The sequence below is a fragment of the Cupressus sempervirens genome, chromosome 8, assembly GCF_028749045.1.
Source record: "Cupressus sempervirens isolate cs-2001-9-10 chromosome 8, ASM2874904v1, whole genome shotgun sequence".
In the NCBI taxonomy this organism is placed as follows: domain Eukaryota; kingdom Viridiplantae; phylum Streptophyta; class Pinopsida; order Cupressales; family Cupressaceae; genus Cupressus; species Cupressus sempervirens.
In genome coordinates this window covers 255,924,218-255,937,974 of record NC_143125.1, presented here as the reverse complement: position 1 = coordinate 255,937,974, position 13,757 = coordinate 255,924,218, and positions in this window count along the sequence as shown.

The following is a 13,757-nucleotide window of genomic DNA, read 5'->3' as shown; positions in this document are numbered from 1 at the left end:
AGTAAATCCTCCTTGTCCTGTGGCAGCTACTCTCAGTCGCATCCCTTGTCCAAACCATTTTAAAATAAAATAATATTTATATATTTATCGAAGCATATTCAAATAATTTAATAATTGGAGGGTATAATTATAGTTTAATTTTGAGGTGAGGTCATTACATCCCTAGCAAGCCAAGCAAAGAGAAACAATCAATATAGACTTAGAGTCCACCCACTTACCATCTTCTCCTAGCAAATATGAAGGACCAGATTGGTGGAATAAAAAAGGAGTGGAGTGGGGGAGGTGGGCAGTTGATAGAGTCTATCACAATAGGGGATTGAGGGAAAGTGCGAAAGAAAGATGAAATGGCCACAGTATGGAAGGAGATATGGCATATTCATAGAGCTAGGCTATTGTGAGGTGCATAGCTAAAGCAACCCATTTGATAGTAGGAACTGAAGGGGGTGGATGCCTAGATGAATTCATGTGGATGGAAGGTTGTGGGGCTCCAACTATCTCTAGCTCATCTCCCACCCCCATCCAATGGTGGGAATTGGTGAGCATGAAAACAAGTCAATTCCAGCTATCTATAGAGAAGCCTGCACCAAAAATCCCCTATGCCCCCCTTTCTATAGTTCCTATTCAGCCCTATTCACCCTATTAGAAAAGGGAAAAGAGAAACAATTCACTACTACATCTGAAGCCATTTTTTGACCATTATTGGTTGAAATTTTGGCCCATTTTTTGACCAAAATTCGACCAACTTCGACCAACTCATTGATCAAAAATTTTCTGATCAAAATTTTGACCAACCTACTAGTTGGTCAAAATTTTGACCAATACCTTGGTCAAAAAATTCCCATAGCCATAGTGCAAGTTTTTCCTAGAATTGATCAAAATTTTGACCAATGAAGATATAAATTTCAACCAATAAAGTAGAAATTTTGACCAATGTAGGTAAAAAAATTGACCAACAAAGGTGGAAATTTTGACCAATAAAGGTAGAAATTTCAACCATTGAAGGTAGATAATGTTGACCAAGAAAGGTAGAAATTTTGACCAATGATGGTAGAAAATGTTGACCAAAAAAGGTAGAAATTTTGACCAATGAAGGTCAAAATTTTTGACCAATGAAGGTAGAAATTTCAACCAATGAAGGTAGAAATTTTGACCAATGAAGGTAGAAATTTCTACCAACGCCTGGGTGTAAATTATTTTTTCAAGCATTCTATAAAAATGTTCATACGCTTTGCATATGATATGACATTTTGCATGCATCACAACTTAAACGTGTGTGTGTGTGTGTGTGTGTGTGTGTGTGTGTGTGTGTGTGTGTGTATGCGCGTGTGTGCATGTGTGTGTGTGTGTATGTGCGTGTGTGTGCGCGCGCGCGCGCGCGCGCGCGCGTGTGTGTGTGTGTGTGTGTGTGCGTGTGTGTGTGTGTGTGTGTGTGTGCGTGTGTGTGTTTAAGTTGTGATTGTCCTGGTAGACATGCATGCAAAATCAATAATATTAGATTTCCACAATCCATTTGTAATGCAAGTTCATTTTGGATTTGATTGTGCATGTTTTAGTGTCATCATTTCAGATCACTCTCCATAATCCATCATCAGCCGGATGAGAGAGTGGAGGATGCATGCAAAATGTCATATCATATGAAAGGCATGTGAACTATTTTATAGAATGCCTAAAAAATATCAACAATAACTAATCAAACTATCATAAACACTGATAGTAACTAATATGCTTCTTCATTAATATGCCCGTTACAATAAGAAAACTTGGCAACTATGCACAACAAGTTATAGGCTAAAAGGAATCATTTAGGAGATACAAAATTTGAACAACCATATGTTAAGATTCTACAATTTGTATCACTTGCCTGAGTCTATAAGTTGAGAATAAGTTTGTCATCCTCCCTACAGTATGTTCCGATGGCCTACACATCCACAAAAGTTCCAGCATCTCAAATTTGTAGAATAAGAATTGTTTGGTAGTGAATGGACATGATTGACAATAAATTATCATATAAAAGGACTCCCATGTGAAGCATGAATAGCAAAGGAAATGAATATGGGTGATAGGGAAGAGAATTCAATAATAGAGGCTTTTAACTTTAGTTATATATAGTCATGATATGGGTAATGCACAACTACCTCCTAGACTCATGTTCCATCCCATGGATGAAGAGCTCATAACACATTATCTCATTAGAAAAGTTTTAGACAACAATTTCACAAGAAGGGCCATTACCAAAGTGGACCTCAACAAGTGTGAGCCTCAAGGAGGGTTCAATTCCCTCCTTTATTATTTACTATGCATATAATTCCACACATCCATTTGATCTTGAATGATATGTACTGAATGCTAAGTATTTGTGTTGAGTGCTCGAAAACCATCCATTTCATGCCTTCATCTATACACAATGTCTTTCTAGTTTCTTTCTACTTGCACACCCATTTTATTTCATATGATCTTCTGATAATTGTGTCACTTTAAGCTCTCAAGTATTTCCTCTTGATTGATCATCTCATAATTGTTGAATGAGAGGTTTAGGATAAGCTATAGGCATACATCAAAGCATAAAGGATTTTTTCAGATAGTGTACATGAAGTAGTAGCATTTGTCTTGGGAGACATTCTTGCAAAATGGAAGCATAGATAAGTCATGTGAACTGTTTGACAAGATGCCTGAATGTAATGTTCCTCCACGATGCTCCTAATTTTCCAATTTGAATATTGCCAGTTTTTTAAACACAAGTTAACTATGATTCAATCACCTTTGATTACTATATCATCCATATTAAAAGCATCACCTTTATCATATGTTGTTGGTGTTGACCATATGCAGGACTGAACACTTGTAAATAGAATTTAGTGGTCAGAATCCACCTTTATGAAGGCTACACCAAAGATTTTCAAAGTAGATTCAGGTGCTGAGAATGAAAAATCACTTAAACATAGCTATTTAGGAGCTTGGAAAACCTTAGGAATAGTCCATTACAGCTTGCAAGACCAGACATGACCATCTTCATCTTGACATCTAAGGTTTATCAAGCCAAAAAAAGTCTGTAACTGTTGAACAAAATCTGAAAATGTTTTGCTTAAATGGTATACTCTCAATTAAGCATCTAGTTGTTATATGCTATTAGTTTTGACTTGGACTAAAAGCTTCAATGGAAAGATCAAGCTTAGTAATGGAGTCATGTTTCCCTAGCACACGATCCAATTCATCATTCAATGCAAGACCCTGACCAAGAAGCTCCTCGTTCCATGACATGCAACTTGTTCTATGAAATGCACCCTTCCATTAGCATATCCAATCCACATTCTTGTTCCTAAAGCACACAAACATTGAATAGCAATAGATGAATGCATGAATTCCTGAATATGATTACCCTGGAAATCCCACTACACAAGCAATCCATTTGCATATCCAGTCCAAATCATTTGATTGCTTGATGCTGCTAAAGCTTTTGATGCTAGCCACTTAATGTGATGCATAATTGAAAAACTACAATGGATGGTCCATTGAAAAGTTCATTTCTTATAGATTTGCATTAATGATAGACATGACTGGAATTATTTTGAGTATAAATAAAATCTAGAATCAAAAGAACTAGAGAAAGCAAGCATCGCCACAAGAGCTTACACAAATATACTGAGCAAAAACTTATATATGGGTGAGAACTCCAGCAAAAGGTGATCTACGACTTAGATCCCAATTCCAATGGTAATTTATAGCTCTATCCTTCTGGGGTTAACCATAAGCTTAAATCACAATTTGACAACCCTTACAGCCTCTATAATGGTCTCACAAGCTCAATCCCCTATGACTTGTTCAAACAGTCAATTTTGGAACTCACAAAATTTCAAAAATAGCTACTCTAGGTCCCATTTTGTGCCCTCAAATTTCCTATCATTCTCGACTTGGGTGTAAAATTACAATAATGAAAAAAGTTGAAGCCATATGAACTGAGAGAAAACAAAGAGAAATGAGATGCCATGGGTTGTTTAGGTTGCTTAAACAAATACTATAAAAACAAAACAATCAATCATCTGCACTGTTCTTAAACTCAAAATCTTAATTAGCTTTCCTTGATGCAATAATTCATCCTAACTACTAAATTCAAAATTGCAAACCTTATCTGTAGCCAAATTCAATCCTGCAAAAATCCAAGAATGTCATACTCTCGATACAAGTGATACCTAATTCCAATATTGACAACAAAAGATGACAATCTACATTAGAGAAATCTATACATAGGATAATCTGCAAGTTCAATGTCATTTCTTGGAGCTTTGCTTATATAGTATAATGTTTATATAAGACCAATGCATGCATTACACAAATCATGCTTCAAAACCATAAGAAAGTAAACATTCAATTATGAAAACTTAGTCTTTGTCTCCTAGTTTGATTTCACTACCACCATATTCAAGTAGAAGAACATGATCACCTTACTTCGAGCTAACAAGAATGGTGTTGCCTTCCTTACTGCGAGCCCCTGGTCCAACTACTACAACCTTGCCAAAGTTCAACTAAACATAAAAAAATTCAAACCACTTAATCCCAAACCATAAATAGAAATATTAACAAAATGATGCATGTGTATAGACCACAATGTAGGTCTTTAAATAAAGTTGAAAGAGGAAAGAATTTGGTATGCATTGAAATTAATTCAACCTAAATGGAAAGTGGAAGTCAATTATATTTTTACAATGCACAAGAAAAAAATAACATCAAAATGGATGAAGAAAAGCCCACAAAATAAGCATAACACAAAAAATGAAAAATGGATCAAAGCTATAAGATTTCCAAAATAGCTTTTTTCCATCAACATTTTGAATCATGATTCATGATCCATTATTAGGATGGAAGAGAGCCCAAAATAAGAGATGAATCACTTACAGGGATTTAGACATTGATGGAAAAAACTTTACACACAGTTGTACTTAGAAATTCAATAGCATTTAACTAACAATTTTTACTAATAATGAATAATGAATTTTAAATTCTGATAGCAATATCACATTGAATATTAAACTAACAAAATTTTAAACTCAATGTACATATAATGTAGATAAACCTTGCCACTCCATGATACTGAGAAGTCCTTTGGCCAAATGTATCAATGGATTTTCTGGGAACCAGTTGCCTAGACCTTCCACCTACCCCTCTTTTCCTGGTTTCAACCATAATACAATCAGTACTAGTTGATTATGGAATAATAGTAACAACACTAGTAATAGTACTAGTAGGTTGCATACCTAAAATCTGCAAGTAGCAAGTCAAAAGAGAATGACAGTTTTGACATCTTGAAAATTAAAGCCTTTGAGCATTTGGATTTTGTTAATTTTTTTATCTCAATTCAAGTCTAATGTTATGTATTAAGCTTCTACAATTTCTTCAAATTCCTTTACATTTTTAAAGATTTCCCTATCTTCTAATAGCTATCCCTTGGTGTCTCTTGAAAATGGCCCAAAAGTATGCCTACACCAAAAACACATCTTGTTACCAAAACTTGGAGGAGCAAAAGCCATAAACCACTCACTCTACCTGAAGACTATTTAGAAATTAAAGGAAACACACATGAATGATTAAGGTGACTTGGTAGGCTCATCTGAGGATATAAGGTAGCTACTCCAAGTGGGGACATGAAGTTTTACAGGTGCTCAATAAATATTTCTGTGTGGTGCCAGTTGCCCCTAACTATCAAAATCATATATCCTTTGGGGACATGTCAGATCTAAGAGGGATGTGGGGGCAATTCGAGGTAAGGTCGCACATGTGTTAGTAGAAATATACTACTCTTCTACCACCTATAAAAGGCAACAGATAATACCATAAGCATGCAAGGGCATTGCCCCGGCTAGTAAACTTGGAGTTGAGCTCGAGGTCTACTAGCCTTGCCTTCTCTATAGTCTATAGGGCATTCTTAGACATTAATAAAAAATAGGGCTATTGCTGACTTCTAAGTGGTGTTCTCTATCAATTATAAAGGTGTATGCATACAAACCATCATTTTTATCATTGAGAAAGCTTAGAATGATAATTATTCTCATTTATCTAATTTTGCATGCAAGAAATCTGTCTTGCAAAAGGAAATACCAAAAATAGTTCTAAATAAATAAGTTTTGTAAATAAATAGTTCCAAAAATGCATAAAAATTGCAAAATTCCATTAGCAATTTTTGCAACAAATTAGCAACTTTTTGCAAATAACCATAAAACTATCATTGGTCGGTTAAAACTATTGGAAAATGCCTTTATAGGCCCTATAAACTTGAATGAGAGGGCAAGAGAAGTTTTCAAATGTATTTTGCTTCCAAAATCTAATAGAGAACCTACTGTTACAACATTTTCACTCTATTTTTTCATACTGTATGGATTTTTAATGGTTGTAAGGTTGCTATTTTGCATTTTTTAGTTGGAGGTTTTATTTTACATAATTTTGGCATTGGTTTGGAGGGAAGATCAATCTCCATTTGAAAGTTACACATTTTTCTTCCTCGCTGCCTGTGAAACCCTCAAAACAAGGGTTTGGCCAAAGAAATGGCCCTAGTTTGAACTCCCACTGTTGGAATTCCTTCCAAATTTGTATGGGGCAAGCTAGGGCAATGAAATTCCATATTTTGAAGGTTTAAAGGTAGGAGGTTGTAGCAAGGATTTATGGGAGCAAGCCCTAGGTCTAATATGCCCATGTATTAAACCTTATTTGATGCAATTTGATGAATCGGTGTGAAGACAAAGAACATTTATTTGGACTAGAAGCACACTCTAAAGTTGGGAGTTTGATCCATGAACCCATATCATGGCCATTTTCCTTGTACACCAAGCCTAAACTTGCTAATTAGGCCTGAGTGCACAGTTGGGTTAATGCATGCTAGAGTTGAGTCAAGGTTCCAAACTTTGGAGTCTTTTAGCACTTTGAAAGGGTATTTGAAATTGGTCTTAGATTGCCAAGTCCTTTGTAAAAAAATTAAGTGGTTGGTGAAAAACAATGTTGAGAGACCTAATTGCCTACTAGGTCTGCGGTATCAATGTTCATTATTTGTTGGCTACAGAGATTCTAATCAGTGATATTCCTTGTTTGGATCATTATGAATGTGTCTTAAACCATCTCTAGTGTTTGGAATTCATGAAGTCTCAAAATCCCACTTTTGCTACTTTGTGAAACAAGCCTAAATGTTGCATTCTTATTTGGGTGCTGACAACAGTCAAGCTGCTCATAAATCTGATCATTGTTTGGTATAGTTTTCTTGTGTTAGATGTTTTATAGGCCCCTACTATTGTTAGAAGGTTTGAGGGGGTTGAAACCACTTTGTTTTAAGTTGAGTGTGGAGGGAGTCTTGCTTGGTGCAAGGGAGAAGAAGTTAGGGTTTAGCCTAATGTGGAGTATTGGGTTGTGAAAACTGTTGGACATGGGTAAATAGCAATAAAGTCCCTTTTGATGTGAGCCAAACATTGAATAACCCTGTGGTGTTAAGGAAATTTGGAGTAGCAACTTGATTTTGCTTGATACCTCCAAGGTGCTTAGACTTGTTTGGTGCTTCCAAAGTGCTGCCTTTGCATCATATTGTGTAGCCTATACTCTTGAAAGCCTCTTGTCCACCATGTTTGTCAACTGAAGGCTCATTGGTTGTAGTCCAAGGGGCTTCGAATCATTCCAATCTAAAAAACCAAAAGAAAGGAAAAAAATATGGTTTTGGCAATACGTAATATTTACAAAACCAACTCCAAATCGTCACTCTATAACCTAAAACTAATCCAAGTTCATGTTTAAAAGAACTATTCATTCCTACTAGCTTTTTCAAGAGCCTTAAATATTCATGAAGATAACCCATAGGTTTTGGTTATGAATTTTTTGGCTATTGTTTCTTTACCTTCAGTTTAGGACCTATTGAGAACCTCCATGATAGAGAGAGAACCATCAGACCTCAAGGGCATAGTAGTATAGAATGGCCCCTCTCCACCTTGTCCATAGCTTTGATGAGTTATACTTGAAAGAGGATCCCTACCCCCTAAATGGGGTGAGAGGGAGAATGCAAGACAACTATTATTGTTAGTGTTATTCATGGATTTCACTAGGTCTTATCACATAGACCACAATGCTTCAGCACAGGTGTAAAGAATATAGCCAATATGCTTATGATTTCATTGCAAAAAATTCATCTAACTTAGAGAGTTTCATACGTTAATCAATGGAGGTTAATCAATGATTTCATTGCTAACATTATGTCAATGCAAATATAAGACAATTCTATTTTAAGAATTTGTTTATATGTCAAGTTAAAATTATAAAAAACATGCATCCAATACATGATACAAACCTACATGGCCAATACAAGGAAATAAAGAACATAATGATATTTTCCCAAGATAATCGACTTCATGTCCAAACACACATGAAGCAAAGTTATAATACTAGCTACTGCAAAGCTACAAATCAATTTAGGTTTTTGATTAGCAAGACACAAAACAAATAAATAGAAAAAGAGTGCAAAGAACCTAGTAGGCCAATTATATAGATAACAAGCTGCTAAAGTCCCAACATATCCAAATCAATATAAAACAAGTGCAAAGAGTGAAGCAAATTGAATACAAGCAGATGGGTTCAGAACTACATTACTGAAAGTAATTTTCACAAAACACAAAAAACTATCAGAACTTTGATGCTTTATAATGTTTCTAGACTACTTATAATTCAATGCATCTCTCGTTTGCATTAGAAATGTAGAACCAAAATTCAAAAAACTAGAATATTCTAAAAGCAAGCTTTACTCTGATTTGGTTTTCCATCAACTATTTCATTGTAATTCAACTTTTTTTTTCATTGCATGTCTAACCAAAGGTTAACATTGATCCATAGAAAAGAAAATGCAAAAGGAATAATTGACAACTTTTGGCATATATCATTATGCAACACAACTTACAAAATTATCTCTAAGATAGTAGCCAACATATTGAGGATTTTCCTAGATAAACTCATCTCCCATGAACAAAGTGGATTCACTTTGGGAAGGTGATGCAGGAGCATCCAGAGGTATAAGGGCAATCCTATGTCACCCAAAAAAAATGTACTTAGACTTAGTTTTTGTTTCATGTGTTTTCATTTTTGGATACCTATTTGAGTCAAATAAAGGTTCCAACTCTCATAGTTCCACTATCAGTGTTCTAGGATAAAGTATTTGAACACCTTGGGATACGTGTAAATACCAAAAAATAGGAGTATGTAATTGAGCCATCATTTTGGTGAACTAGGAGGTGTAAATTTGCCAGATGAATGTAATTGTAATTTAGAGCATTCCAAAAAAAGAATCAGGTCAAAAGGCCCCACGGTTTGAAAGTTATCACAATTTTTTGGGTTTCAGAGACCTCCTAAGAATGCTTCAAAGTTAGGTTAGGGGAATTAAATGACCTCAAAAAGGGCCAAAAAATGGGGGATGAGAGAAGCTCCTCCATAGGGCTATAGAGCACTTTGAGAGCTTTCCAAAAATGTAAACGGTTCGTCAATCGGAGCTACGGTTCAAAAGTTATGCCTCCCAAAAGTTTGGTTACCATTTCTAGATTCTTCTAGATTTGCGTCAACTTCTAACGTAGCTTCTAAAGCCTTCTATTTGGTTGGTGGATGCCAACTAGCACTTTCTAGAATGTATTCCTAATCCTTAACCCTCTGAGGTCTATTTAAGGACATTTCTGGCATTGTAAAAGGCAGTTTGGAGTGGAGTTTGAGAGGAGGTACTAAAAGGAGAAATCATCTCCAGATTATTACTGTTGTAAGCCCTTAGGGCACATTTTGAAGTCTATTTTCTCTGTACTAAATGTAATAGCATATTTAGATAGTTAATACAATATTCCCTTTCCTGTTGTGTCCATTCTACGCTTGGGTTTGGGCCCCATCAGAAGGAGAAGTATTTATGGGTCATCACATGGCCCATGAGATGATTCACTCCATATCCTTAAGAAAAATCTCCATGCTATTGAAATTGGGCATTGGGAAAGCTTATGACAAGGTGGATGGACCTATTCTTTACAAGGTTTTGGAAAAGTTTGAGTTTAGCAAAAAGTGGATTGACTAGACTAAAATTATAATAGGAGGTTATAGGATGTCCCTCTTGGCGAATGGGAGGCCACATGGATTCTTCCCAACACCTAGTGGGCTACAGAAAGGGAACCCCATTTCCATGATCATATTCATTTTTCTAGAAGAGACATTGGATAGGAATGCCACTAAATATAGAGAGCTTGACAGATGAGAGGCCCAAAGAATAGTTGAGGACATGGCCTTAGCAACCCAGTCCCAATTTGTAGATAACACATTTTTTGTTGGGGAAACATCAATGAGGGAGGAAAGAGTGATGAAATCAATTCTCAATGCTTATAGGAATGCATTGGGTCAAGATATAAATTGGTCCAAATCTGATACCTTTTTCTTCAATATTAAGGAAAACTTGTGGAGGGTGATAATATATGTTTTTGGTGTAAGAAGTGGTAGACTTCCTAGCAAATTACTAGGTGTTCCTCTTCTTGTTGGGGCTGACAGAACTTCGTTATGGAACTAGTTGGGTGACAAGTGTACCAAAACCATGGAAGGATGGAAATCAAGACGGTTAACCTTTTTTGGTTTAGCTTATGCTGCTTAGGTCAATTGTATCGGCCATTCTAATATACTCTATGTTTTGCAATTGGATTCCTATGAAAGTGTTAAAAAAAATGAGAAGAGGAAAAGAATATTTCTATGCAATGGAAATAATGAAAATAAAAAAGTCCCACTCTTAGCTTGTGATAAGGTATGCATGCCAAAAATAAAGTGGGGATTCTCGGCTAAGAGGTTGTAGAATTATAAATGAGGAATTGCATGTAAAGTTGGTGTGGGGCATCTATAATAAACCAAACCAATGATGGGTATAATTGTTTAATAGGAAATATCTTACAAGAGAGAACTAAGAATCCTTCACATAGCTCTACCATGTAGAATTTTTTAGTGGGTTAAAGGAAGGTGATCATAGAGCATGTGTAATGCATATTGTTAATAGGAAGAAAGTTGATTTTTGGTATGCACAAACATAAGCAGTTGAACTTAGTAGCTCTAAAAGCATGTGTAGTAGGTTAAAATATGGGCAACCTTAACTAGTAGGTTGATGTATGGTATTAGTTTCAATATTGTTCCCGCAATAGATGTTAATCTTCTCGATTACATGGAATGCACTTATGCCCCCAAGTTCTATTTTAAGCTTATTTTCAAGGTCATCTGGGAGATCCAAAAGCTTGGCATCTATGTATTGATGTGAGGTTTCTTCCACTACAACATATAGAATATGTTAGATTTTTATGATTGGTCAGGGAAATCTTGTACACTCTCCATAATTCCTCGACGAAGTTCAAGGATAGGCCAAGCCTCAAGAAATTTTTTTTGGGGCTATTTTATCGGCTTTTTTGGGTTGACATGTTGTAACCAATGCTAACCCTAAAGTGGAATATATACTTATGGACATCCTAACAAAGGGACACAACCCCATGAATGATGCTTTGTAACCTCCAAATAAAATATATAAAAACATCAATCTAAGAATGGGATAGGTACCCACTTGCAAAAAAGTAGGAAAAATAAGTTCATGGGCAATGATTAATACTCACCAAGCATTTGAAGTAATATTGCCACCAGTAAGGAATACATGTGCTTACATGGCTAGGATCTATTAAAGTCTCTCATATACATAATACCTATAGACACTATATTCAAACATAAAGAAGGAATATGTACAGTTATAAAGGAATATGCTGACACAAATTGAAAAGGAAAGTCAATGCAAACTTGATAGAGAAGTATAAAGAGATGACAAAGTTTGAAGGTGAATCAAGAGAGAATTAATGGAGAAGAAAGAATAGGAAAGTGACTCCTTCAAAGGGAAATGATGTGTCTCTCCCAAAAGGTGGTAATTGAGAAAGGTTGTGACTCTTTCGTAAGGGGGTAGCTATGAAAGGTTGTGACTCTTTCAAAGGGCATAAAGGATGAAGAGTTGTAATAATGAAAGGTTTCGACTCTCCCATCATAAAGATATAAACAGGGGGGAAAGACTTCTTTTGAAGGCATGGAAGACTAGATAATCATAAGATAACCATAGTAAATTCTGGCCTAAGATATAAGATAGTTTTGATATGCATAAAGGGAGCATAGGAATTAAGGAAGGATTGATGGAAGAAGGGAGGGGAAGATAGTAAGGAAGTACCTTCATTTGGTCAACAATGATGAAGAGTTTGACCTTATTTGAAGGGTAGTAATTGTGAAAGGTTGTGACCAATGCAAGGGGCACATGTGTTGAAGAGAAGTGACTCTTACATAGTAAGATATAAAGAAGAGGTTTTGTTTGAGGAGGGCATCCAAGGGAGATAAAGTTGGGGAATAACATATTAATCTAAAGTGGTGATTCAATTTTTATGACAGGTGTTGAACCTTCCACGAATAATATATAAAAGAAGAAATTTTTTTATGATCATTTACCAATCATCACTTCCAAATACATTAAATCAACACACAATCATCACTCAATTTATGAATTAAAACATTCATTTAGTCATCATTCACTAACTATCAAATTGTCAAATAAAAGAAAATCATTCTATCATTCATCAAACATCAGTTGGGAATCAAACAGACTTGCAATCAATTCTTCAATCAATTCAATTAGTCTATATTAATCATTCAATCGTCTTGAGTGAATAAAGAAATATAAAAGACAAGAACCATATGATTTAGATTATTGGGTATTCTTATTTGGTCTTTGTGTACATTTTAGGAACATAAATTATAATGGGTAATTTTATATGTAGATTGTAGACATTTCTACAGACTTATCTGCATCTGTATATCAATGATCTTATATGCGTTTTATAACTATCTGATTTAGCAATGATAGGTATATTGATGGTATAATGACTTAATATAAAAAAAATTTAAAGATGTTATGTTCCTAATTGCTATATCAATAAAGGTTAGTAAAATGAGGTAGTTGCCTTTGAGAGAATGGTAATATGGTCAGCCTCTAAGTGGACCACCTCATGGTTGTGATTGGGGAGTCCCCATGAGGCCAAAGGGGGACAAGTGGACTGTCTTTCAGCTTAGGAAGGATAAACTTTTGGGTTACCATGCTGTATGAAGGCCACAAGGCACTAACCATGCAAAATTATAGAAATACACAGGGAATGGAACACACATTTGAAAGGCACACACACACACACACAGAAGTGCAATATTGGCCTGCTTGATTTTATTTTTGGGAGAGTTTATAGATCCCTTGCTTAGCCCTTCAAATCTCTTTGAATAGAATACATCTTATTGTTATAGCTTTCCCTTGTACACTAGAAATATCAAATCTCTGATGCCAATTGTGATGTCTTCTTTTGGGATTACCCTTAATCACAAATTCAATAAAAATAGGAAACATATTATAGTTCGAGATATAACTTATCGTAAATAATGTAAAAGCAGGATATATCCTTGTTGAAATCTTGCAATCATGCTAGACGATTATTGAAGATACCATTTATAATTTTTTTAATTAGTTCTAGGGTCCAAGAAAATATATTTATAATCATCTTAATCATATAACATATATAACTTATTATGTGTTTATCCACAATGAGGCTTGGATACAGAGACATGATAGGGTGCTTGAAATGATTGTCTACCCTAGACCCAAGAGCAGATATACTATCCCTCTTGAACCTCAAGTGATCTTCTATCCATCCTTCATGAGATGGGGTAGCTACTGAACC